Genomic DNA, 11813 nt, shown 5'->3' with positions numbered 1-11813 from the left:
GAATGCAGAAGAGCCCAGCTTGTATTGTGACCTTGCGGTGTGCGTGGTCGCCAGTTCGCACCCTGCCTCCGTCCTTTTTTATTTTTTATTTTTTTTGTCATTGACATGAGAGGTCAAGCATACTGTTGCATTGCAAGACCCTGCAGATCATCAACAGTAAATTGTTATGACTCAAGGGTTTATTTTTAACACCTGGTATATTGGAAACACAGTTCTATCTTGTTTTAACAATGGATTCGAATTAATATCAGAAGAAATTCTCAGTGGTACTTGTAGATCAGTAAGTATTAGCTCTGAGGCTAATTATCAGATAAACATATTTTTAGTTGCTTTTCTGGTGCAAGTTTAAATAATGTGATAGATGAAGTGTTATATACATATTTCTTCCTTTAGAAACTGTAGCTGCAAAAAGGCTTTTAACATCTGTTTATTGTTGCATAACAAAAAGTATCAGCAGAAATCTAATGGGTCTGTTCATGTGTGATACCAGTAATTGCAGGTTCATTCCTACAGTAGTATAGGTCATTAGTGCAGCTGATAAGTGCCACATTCAAATCCCACTGATAAATGTGGTGTATATATTGCCTTTGTTTAACCCATTACTGTAATTGTCTAAGATACAGCAATAATAAGGAAGGATATACAGGTAGTGGACAAAAAAACGGAAGCACCAATGTAAAGTCACTTAATAGGGCGTTGGTCCACTATGGTATGCCGCTCTGGAGTTCTCGGTGGACCCTTTTTGATGAAACTGGCTGCTCGCGCCCCAGGTTGAAATTTGCAGTCAATTGATCTGCAGTTGCTCGCCTGTTTTGCCTTGCACTTTGAATTAATGCACGGATATCACGATCCTGGAGTATGCGCTTCCGCCCTCTGTTGCCCTTTGCTGATGATGTCTTTCCCTCGGAGTTCCATGCTGACATCGCCTTAGACATCGTTACTCATGAAACATCAGCAAGTTGAGCTGTCTTGGTCACTGAAGCTCCAGCCAAACGCGCCCCAACAATCACCCCTCTTTCAAAGTCACTGAGGTCTCCTCTTGCAGCCATGCTCGCCATAATTATAGGCCACCAGGCCTGTTCAGCATTTTTATACATGACGCTAAGCATGCTGGAATGTTATTTGCTTAATTAACGCATGAGCCACACCTGTGTGGAAGCCTTTGCTTTCAATACACTTGTTGTCCCTCATTTACCCAGGTGTTTCCATTTTTTGTCCACTACACGTACATTATTTTGTCATGTGTATTCAGCATGAAGACACAGGGTCTTATCTCCTTCCTGTATCAGTAACAATGTCACTCGCAGAGGCTGGTCTGATCTCCTGCCTCCTCTTTGAGGCAGGAGATCAGACCAGCCTCATATAAGACAACTGGGATCATTCAATGACAGGCTTCTTGAAAATAACTTGCTTTCAAATGTGCAAATGCTTCCAAAATGATGTGTATTATCCTTTCACTGATGTCATAACTGGGCTTTTATATTTTTCACTTTATGCTTCTCTTTTATGAATCTCAGCAAAAAAAAATTGTTTGTCTGTAAAGAAAAAAATCAATCAAGCACCTGGAAATACTTACTGTACTGTGATATGTACTTTAATGCCTCAATAAATGTTTTTTTTAATTCGCACTGAACACTAAGGGTTGTTGCAGAGGTAAGTAATCGGTCCCGGCTTTTGTAAAGCCATTTAAAGCTGTAACCCAGTGTTGTTACTTTACTTAAATACTTGGGGTAGACAGCTGTTCAAGATCAATGTCAGCTTCTGCCTCAGGGTTTCAATTCAAGTATGACCACATCAGGGCTGTAGTCAAAAGAAAATATTAAGTTTCTATGAGTTGTAGCCTTTTGCATTTTTCTTTAATGCATTTGCTTCTGTTCAGAATGTTAATCTGTCAAAAGTTGCAATACAGCTTTACTTTTATAATACATACAAACCAATACTTTAAAATCCAGTTTCTTACCACTTTTTAATTTTGTTAACTTTAGTACTGTACCACCCTATAGTGTGCTAAGAATCTTTTTTGGTTTTTACGTTAAAATACAAATATTTCAAATACAACGCTACAGATAATGTCCAGTTCCCTTCGCTGTAAGTCATATTTGATTGCAGCTAGACTGTAACGTTTGAACACACACAGTGATTATGTACAAGGAAACAGCAGCAGCTTTCCATTTGCAGCATTTTTATTGAACTGTTTTTGTATCAGAATAACATTAAATTAAACTAACTGTCATGATGTCATGTGTGTACAGTATGAGTCTCATATATGGCTAGGCTTTATTTCTCTTTTTCCAGAATTATGTATTGAAACACACAATACAAATTAAAATACTTATACTGTAGATCTCATATCAACATTTATTCCTGAATGTATTTTGAAAAAGTCTGTATATGAAAATTCTTCTGACAAATTAATTTAACTCCTCCTCCCCCCTCCCCCCACCCCCCTCCCCCTTTGAAATTTACATTGAACACTCCACTCTATATATACATGTCTCCTGTTAGTATGCTGTCCCCGCTGCAGTAGACTTCCTGCACACCCCTATTTGAATTGTGGGGGTCCCTTGCATGGCTCTGGTGGACACATCACCCTGGTAAGGCCGGACTCCAGGGGGCTGGAGCAGGCAACAAACCTGCCTGGAGCCCACGACAGTCCAGCTCCACACCGATACAGAGGAGCTCACACCTGCTGACCATCCAAATAAGGGGCCTCGTGGTTCAGCACGAGGTGTGGGTGGCAGCTGATCAGGGCCCCTGCATCCTGGGGTTAGAGTTTCTGCAGAGGGGGAGCCTCAGCTTTTCATGGGGTCTGACCCTTGTGCTGGGCCCCACGGGGGAACTAGCCAACCCCCTGGGGTGGCCTTGCGGAGTTCGGAAGCCCGATTCCTGGTGCACCCCTCGGCCCTGACCGACCTGCGTGTATCGTGAATAAAAGTACCTGTTCATGTTTACACGCTAACTCCTTATCAATCCGCTACAATATATTTTTCTACTAACGCAACAGAAATCCCATTTAAGGGACACCATAATAACCGTATTGGAATGCATTGTTAGGGACTGGAGAAACTTTAATAATTGCGGCAGATTTTCAAGGATGGCAGAGATTCTGTTGCTATGACAACAGCCTTCTTTTCCATGTGGATCTAAAGTACTTGCTTTCACTACTTGCTTGTACTATCTGCTTCCTTCTCTTCACACAGCACAGTGTTTTTGACAAACAGCTATTTGTCATTCCTCAGAAAGCTGTCACTAAATGAGGTGCCATTAAGTTTATATCATCTTTCTTTTTTTTTTACATAATCCTTAGTTCATACAGTAAGTAAATAATGAATTTTCATATATTCCTGCCATAATGTCAAAGATAATTATCCGTCTGTCAAGACTAAAATTGGTTGAGTACATGTTTATGTATAAAATTGCTTGTATATGTTTTTGTTCCCACAGAATTACAGTAATTGCTCAGGCTAGCTTAATGGAGTTGTCACCTCTCATTTACAGTTACTAGCAAAATGACAGTAAGATGGGCCATGTGTGTGAACAGAACAAATTAGTTTTCAATGGCTCAGCTTGCATTTGAAACCAGGATCTCCTGCCTCCTAGTTTAACCTGGCTACTTTATATTGCTTCCTGATTATTTTCTTTCTGATTTCTTGTGACAGCTGTCAGCATGGGCTTGTTCCAGATTGAAGCTGCTGACCAGCCAGAATCAGCATGCTGATTGGTAATTGATTTTGTTTAAATATTCAGATTTTATGGATGTGCAATTAACAGTTATGTTTCTGACTGTTTTAATTTAGAATAAGCGGGGACTTGAATAATTTGCACAGGCACATGCCGGGAACCAGTGGAGATACAAGTAAAAATCAAAGCAAGCTTGGTGAAGTAGTGATGAAATGCAGAGAGATAATGACAATGTGAGCTACATGCCAGTAGAGCCGTTAACATAATAGAGTTGTACTCTGGGCCTTGGCCTCTCTCCAGTTCCACTTTAAGTTGTAATCCAGTCATTGGCTCTTTTTGGCTGCGGTTACCTGTTGCAGGTTGTTTGCCCATGTAGGCCTTTATTTATTGCAATTAGATCTAATTGAGCCCTTCTGAGTCATTTTCAGATTAATCTGAGGCATTCTGGCAGCAATTCTGTTGAGCTTGAGGCCATAAAAGGTCCTTAGATAGCAAGAATTGCAGCCAAAAACTCACTAAAGCCATGAATATCAGAAAACAGTAGTGTACTTGTAAAACTGTACCAGATGTTTTAAATGTATTTATTTTGTTCTATACCTTTGCTTTGTAATCAACTTTAAATTATCTTTTCATTGTTGGTCTTAGTTTCTGTTTCTGGTCGATTGCTATACTGTTATAGATAACATAGAGATACATCCTATTTACATAGAGAATAGATGGCATGAAGGGTAATAATACTATAATTCTATCAGTTCATCTCATGGGGAAGCTCCTTCAGCCAAGCTGTAGTTGTTTGTGTGTGTATATATATATATATATATATATATATATATATATATATATATATATATATATATATGTTGTCTTTGAGATATCTGCAAATGCCAAATTCAATTATAAAATACAAACAAAGATCTTAAGTATTAAAGGACGGGGCCTGTGATAATATAGGCAGTCAGAAAATACATTTTAAAATATTGGTTAGCACTCATTTAAATGTGTACTTGGTTTTTGTAACCATTTTTCTAGTACATTAAGAAGTTTTGTTAGGTAAATGCTGTATGATAACATCTGATTGGCTGAATGCAATATTCATAGAGAAGGTTCTAAACTGCTCTCTTGTGCTCAGCATGTTAGTTTCAACAGCTGTATTGTTTCATACAGAATAGTGATTATATGTTGGAACCAATATGAGATCTGTTACCTCCTATACTTTACCTTTTCCATTAATACCTTCAACATCATTCTGCATAAGGTGTGTTCATTATTAGGGGTATGCTGATACTCGTATTTTCCACACTTTCAAAACAAGAAGAGCTGTCCTTCCCTAACCTTTACAATTGAGTACCAATCAATGGCAATTAACGTCCACACTGAGTGCTTTAAAAGGTGACTGGAAGCGAATTTTCCTCTCATCTGTGGCAGTAACATTTTTACTGCAGTACCAAGGCCATAAACTGACAAGGAAAATATGTTGCAAAAACTTAACCCGAGCTTCTGCTGTGGAAACTGGGATATGTATTTCTTCATCAAGTTTAATTAGAGATAACACCTTGCCCAGGACTACAATCCCACAATTTACTGCAGAGATGATGCATTTTTAAGGAAACCAATGCCTCTTTTTCACTGCATAACCGAGCCACGTCAGGGCTGTAGCGAGCCCTCAGGGTGCGGTTAAGGGGAGCCTGGGTTGTTTTTGCACTGCAGAGCCGAGCCGTGCTACTGACGTCACACAGACAAGAAAGACAGTTCTTATTAATTATTGTTATTAATTAACTCAGTTTGCAAAAAGATGCACCAGCAAATAGAGTTCAAAAATGAATAGACCAATGGTACAGCTGTATCTTGTATCACTATATTTTATAAATATATTTAGGAATGTCTTTATAATCCACACATTTTATTGATTATATCGACTTACTAAAGTTCATTTAATTCTACTGAAGGGGGAAAAAGAAGGTTTTAAAAATATGATTTGCCAAAGATATCCCGTTTAAGGATAGATGTTTTTTCGAGTTGTTTTTTGTTTGGGAGCTTAAAAATAAAATAAAATAAAAAAGCTGCATGAGTTCATAGCTGTATGTATGGTGCAGCTGTACAGTATTTTGTTTGACTATATTTTTGTAAATAAGTTTAGAATTGTTTTATTTTTCAAATTTTTTTCTTTATATTAATATAATAAAAGTCAAGGATGAGAGTGACAGAGAAAGAATGAATCTTGGTTATAAATCTCCCTCCCGACCTGTGAGGGCGCTGTGTAAAGGGAACAGTGTGCCCCGGACTGGATGGTTTGACAGTTCACTCCAGGGTCAGTCGGAAGTCGGCCATCCAGGAAGGGGGCGGAGCCACAGTGCACCAAGTCATCGCCCCAGACAGGAAGTGATGTGGCAATCGCGGATTTGCACTCGCTAACCAAGGGGGCGTGGCTGAAGGTACAAAAGGGGATGTGGCCAAGCAAACTGCTCCTTTGTTATGGTTTATGGAGAACTGCTGAAGGACTATAAAGTAACCTTGAGTGTTTAGTGTTTGTTTGTTTTGTCGTACTAATTGTAAACGTTTGTTCTTGTAAGACGGCTAACACGTACCAGGAGCTGTCGCTAAAGGCCAGCACCAACCTGGACAACACTGCACTACTGTTCACAAATAGATGTATTTCACCATGCACTTAAAAAGCACTCACCTTGGACTTGTGACCGTGTCTGTGTTCTGTGTTTGTATTTAATGTGATTATTATTACGGGATTGAACCCGTGGGTTTTACTGAGCAGTACGCTGTGTATTGCCAGTGATTTTTACAGTTGTCAAGTGACTTTGGATTATAAATAAATCATCATTGCACCGTGAACATTGTTATTTGTCATTACTTGAGCACTGCACCACCACTACACCCGCGCACTACAAACCACTTTGCCACAATGAGAAATTTGGTTGAATGTTGTGTTTGAGTGTGTGAGTTAAGTGTACTGTACCCACGGTTTATGTCCATTTGCTACAAATCATCAGAAATTCGGGCATAAACTTTCTTATTTCTGACGCACGACTCCAGATCTTCCTGAACACTTCTATCTGCCCACAGAGAAGCTAGAGCCTGCACTTCCTCAGTGTCCCAAGGCTGTACTTTTCTCTCATCACACTCGCTGCCTGCCATGTTTGTTGTTTTTCTTTCTGGAGTGTACTGACTGATGCAACATAATGACAAAAATCCTTAACCCCGCTCCTGGCTCGGCTCGGCTCGCAGCTGGATTCAGATGTCTTGTCAGGCCGGAGTTTCACGGTTTGGTTCTCACTCAGCTTCTCCACTGGCTATCTGTCGAGCCGAGCATTATTATGCTTCATTTGCAGGTGGGTGACACCCTCAGCTTCTGAGTCTCATCATATTACAAATGTGCATTATGTCAGTGCAACTGGATCAGCTAGGCTCAGAACAGTGGATTGCAGAGGTCAGGCATAGCCCACTGTATTGCAGATATTCAAAGATTTCACAAATGTATGCAACTTTCATGGAATTGTTAAAATTTCAAGGCTACGGAAATTAATACATTTAAATGAACCAAAAACAGGAAATTAATAGTAACTCAGACTAGAGGTCTTCACAGGTCCAAATTAATCAACCCGACTTGACCACAAACTGACAATTATTTACCCGACTCGACCCGACCCGATGTAAAATTCTTGTTATTAGATCCGGATCCGACCTGACCCCAAAAAAACAGTGGAACACTTTTCCTTTCCCCAGCTTAGTATATGCACTGACTACATACAGTATTAAAGCAGTTTAATTAAAAGTATTAAAGCAGTTTTTTCCAGTCAACCTGTTTATTCCATTGTGAACCTACACAGAGGACTGTAAAATTAAATATATAATATGTTTGTGTAAAAGATACAAAGATAAATACATTATCTGAAAATCAAATGAACTGAAGCACAATCTCGTAAATGTGTGATTTTATTACAAACTTAACACAAGAGCAAATGGAATTGAGGGAATGAGACAGATCAGGTACACAGAGCTCCAACAACAAGGAATGCCACCCAGGCCTATGATTCTGAGGCTCATCGCAACCAGATTAAAGAATTATTCTTGTGTCTGTCCAGGGACAAAGGCTCATGTGTAGTTTTATATGTAAATAGAGATTTATATGTAAACAGAGATTTCTTTAACCTAGTGTAGTACTAATACTACATATCATGGTTTCTGTTCAAAACATTTGTTTATTTCAAAACTGCACATTTGAGATCTTATGAATGGATGGATGGATGTTCTTGGAGGAGAAAATGTATGGAACTATTTTGTTAGTTACATTTACTTTGAGGATAGCAGTACCACAATTAACATTTATTCCTTGGTAAAGTTCTAAATGAGCTTCTTGTTTTAAAAAATAAATAAATAAATTATATATATATATATATATATATATATATATATATATATATATATATATATATATATATATATTTATTTTTTTATTTATAAATCTGCAGTGGTTGTCTTAGATGTTCCAAGATCATTTAATGTTTTCATAACTTTACAGACTCTCTTATTCAAGACCCAACTGTTCTTCAGGAGCCAATGTCAGGTTCACTTGTCTCATTGTTCAGTTCTCAATTCAGGTTACATAAGTATTCACATATACTGCACCTTGGTAACAAGTGTTCCCTTTCCATTTGAAAGGATGAGGGGGCTGTTAGTTTTAAAGAAATGGACTATAGTCATTGACATGTCATGTTGGGCCCTGTTCACAAGCTTTAACTCACAAGATATTTAAAAAATATTGTACTCACAGAATTATTTTATGGATAATATATAGTTTAATATTCATGAAACTTGTCTATTGTTGTTAAAGAAGCATGGTTAGGAAAGTATAATTTAAAATCTTAGCAATAACATCAAAGAACAAATAGATCCAAACAGGCAACAAACATGCTTTTAAATAGACCTGTTAACAAATCCTTAAAAGGATGTACAAAGTAGATGCATTTCGAGTGATACATATCACATTGCGTGCTTGCCCTCCATCTAGACTCATTTAAAGCTAAACTTGGTTGGGTTTTTTTTTCCAGGTGAAACCTGATGGCATCGCACATCATGAAGTCATTAGGTTTCCACATGCTCACTACTGTATGCTGATAAAATCATCTGAAACAGTTGGATTGTAAGATATCTTCTTTGAAATCAGCTTTGTGATATCTGAAGCTTAAGATACTGTGGAGGGTAATGTGATCAGTTTGTGAAACTCGCTGATTTTGAAATACTGCAGTCATTCAGACTCAACTGGTAGAAAGTCTATTGCTCCAGGCACTTTGTATACTGTTTTTTTCAACTTCAATTATTGGTTACATGGCCAGATAAATTAATTACAAATCCACTTTCTTATAAGTCTGCAACTGTTACATTAACTTATAACCAATGGATTTATTGCTATAGTGTGTTTTAAGGAAGACACACCTGGGACTTCTAGTTGAACTACGGAATGGAGTAGACATGTGTTAAACCAGGTCCAGTGATTCTAAATTATTTCCAAAAATTAAGTTAAAACTAACTAGTTTTTTCTTTTTTCTTTCTTTCACTTGGTCTTTTTGGTTTACAAATATTTCATTTTTTTCACTAAACATGTCTAAGAACAGAGTCAATAAAGTTCTGACTGAATCTTATCAGGACCCGGAGTCCAATAGTATTGTACCAAATATTACTGACCTGGCAGCTGTCTGCTGCAATCTCATTCTATCTCCCATTCCTGCAATGATCCGGCTGGAGTTGGGTGCTGAGCTGCAGGCTGAAGTGTGATTCTCGCTGGCTGCCTTGTAGGCTGATATGATGGTTTGCACCCAGAAACTGCATGATGTTGAGGGCTCTCCTACCGATATGGAAAACAGAACTGCAGGCAAAATTTGAGAGTTGTTGGTATCCTGGAGGGAACAGAGGGAGAGCATCTCGTTATAAAAGGGAACCACTGACACACCCCCAGGCTGATGAGCCAGAGCATGACGGTCTTTGTGTGATTATTAAAAAATGTGTGTAACCCAATCTACCTCGGTCACACATCCTTTTTTTTTTTTTTTTTTTTTTTTTTTAATTTAGTCATTGCCAATCAGTTTTTTATTATTTTCTCCCCAATTTGAAATGCCCAATTATTTTTAGGCTCAGCTCACCGCTACCACCCCTGCGCTGACTCGGGAGGGGCGAAGATGAACACACGTTGTCCTCCGAAGCGTGTGCCATCAGCCGCCCGCTTCTTTACACTCTGCAGACTCACCGTGCAGCCGCCTCAGAGCTACAGCGTTGGAGGTATTCTCCATGCATGAATTGTCTTCCTGCATCTGTAGCTGAGTTTTTAAGGTCTCAAAGTTTGGGTTTGCAATGGGATCTATAATGCTGCTGCGTCCTTTCCGTAATTATGTAACCTTTCCACGGACCACTGGTCTATAACATTGTTGTGTCCTTACCTGTACATTGTACATCACTATCTGCACTTGCATGGGAACAAGATCTGGATCTGGACTGATTAACCAAATTTCTTTCTAGATTGCACTCCTCTGGCTTTGCCCAACACTGGCTAGACATATCTGTTAGCATATATGCGCAGTATTTGCATCTTTACTAACCAGCAGATCCTTCTTTGTCAGGTCAGAATTAGCTTTTACTTTGGACTAAACCCCAGCTAAAGGTAAGATTTTGTTTTAGTTACTTGAATTGACAGCCCTTTTTCTGTGGAACTGAAATATATTGACATAACGGATACAGTATGTTTCATTTTTGTGGCTGCTGGGGAGATTTTCACTGGATAGCCAGTATCACATGGTAGAGATGACAGCTAACTCCGAGGCTAGCTTATTTGATTTATAGATTCTTACCCTCACACTTCCAGAATAATAGAACATACATCTCAGAAGTATGAATGCAATGCTATTGGCAACAATGCAAAGAAATTACTGGGGGCTACTCAGCTCTGGCTTTCACAAGTCTGCTGAAACAAAATTCAAAAGCATTTCATTTTTCCTAAAGGTTTTATTTATGCCAGTTGTTACCATTTTTAATTCCCTTTGCAGGTAGCGGATTTGTATAAAAAAGTTAAAATATACAACTGCAGCGGAAAAAAAGCTTGACTATGTGGTGAATATTAATGCAATAATATTTGTTTATCTGGTCAAACAGGTCCACAGTTCTGGTCATTGTAGAAGTCATCATTGCTAATATATCAATGAAGATAAATTGTGCACATGTTACTAAATTAAAAAAAAAAATAGCTGTTTAAATTGTTTAATACCAGGTCATTGTTTTTCTTCCCTTCCTGTATTGGTTGATAAGATATTATGCAAACTGCCTTGAATATTTTGGCTAATCAGATTGTCTATACACAGCAGTAATACTTGCACAGTTCCTTAATTTACCTAGATTCAGAATTTGCGCCCTGATCTGAATTAAACCTTTGTGGGCAAACCAAAAGGCTGAATTACTGTATGCCACAAGGCAAGAGCTGTATTTACAGTGGTTTGGTCTCAGGTAGGTATAGCCCATGCAAGCGAGAAAAGAGATCTGTAACAATCAAAATGTTCCGGTAAGAATCAGCTGGTTGACTCAAAGTCAAGGAGTCTACCCCTACGATTTCTAGGGGAGCAGTAGCAACTATTGAGACAAGTGGGGCCTTACCATCGGTTCTCGTCTTCCGTAGTGTACAGCGTTCACAGGAGGATACCCAGCTTTGGTTCTCTTCCTCCATTCTTGGCCAATAGAACCGCCGTCGTAATGCCGACAAGGTTTTGTCTTTCCCCAAATGCCCAGAGTGCTCGTGGAGCTCCTCCCAAAGCATGCATCTCTCCACCTGCGGAACAAGAATCTGCATAAGGGTCTCACCAGTGTTCGGGTCTTGAACCTGCCACATCAACACACCCTCCTTGATTTGCAGCCTGGGCCACTGGCAAAGGAGAGTCAGTATAACCATGGTTTCTTATGTTCGTTCTCCTGCTGATGGTTGTCCCCTATGCTTCACATAATGTCACACTCGGTCCAACACTGAATCCTTCCTCTGAAACACGGTCCACTTTTGAGGATCCCCGCTCCAGTCCACACCCAGCATTGCTCCACAGCTCCCAGTCTTGAGGTGAACAAGGGGATTGTTATCTGTGAACACAGTA

Source organism: Acipenser ruthenus, chromosome 3 (assembly GCF_902713425.1).
Source record: "Acipenser ruthenus chromosome 3, fAciRut3.2 maternal haplotype, whole genome shotgun sequence".
Classification (NCBI taxonomy): Eukaryota; Metazoa; Chordata; class Actinopteri; order Acipenseriformes; family Acipenseridae; genus Acipenser; species Acipenser ruthenus.
Note: the sequence above shows the minus strand (reverse complement) of the source record.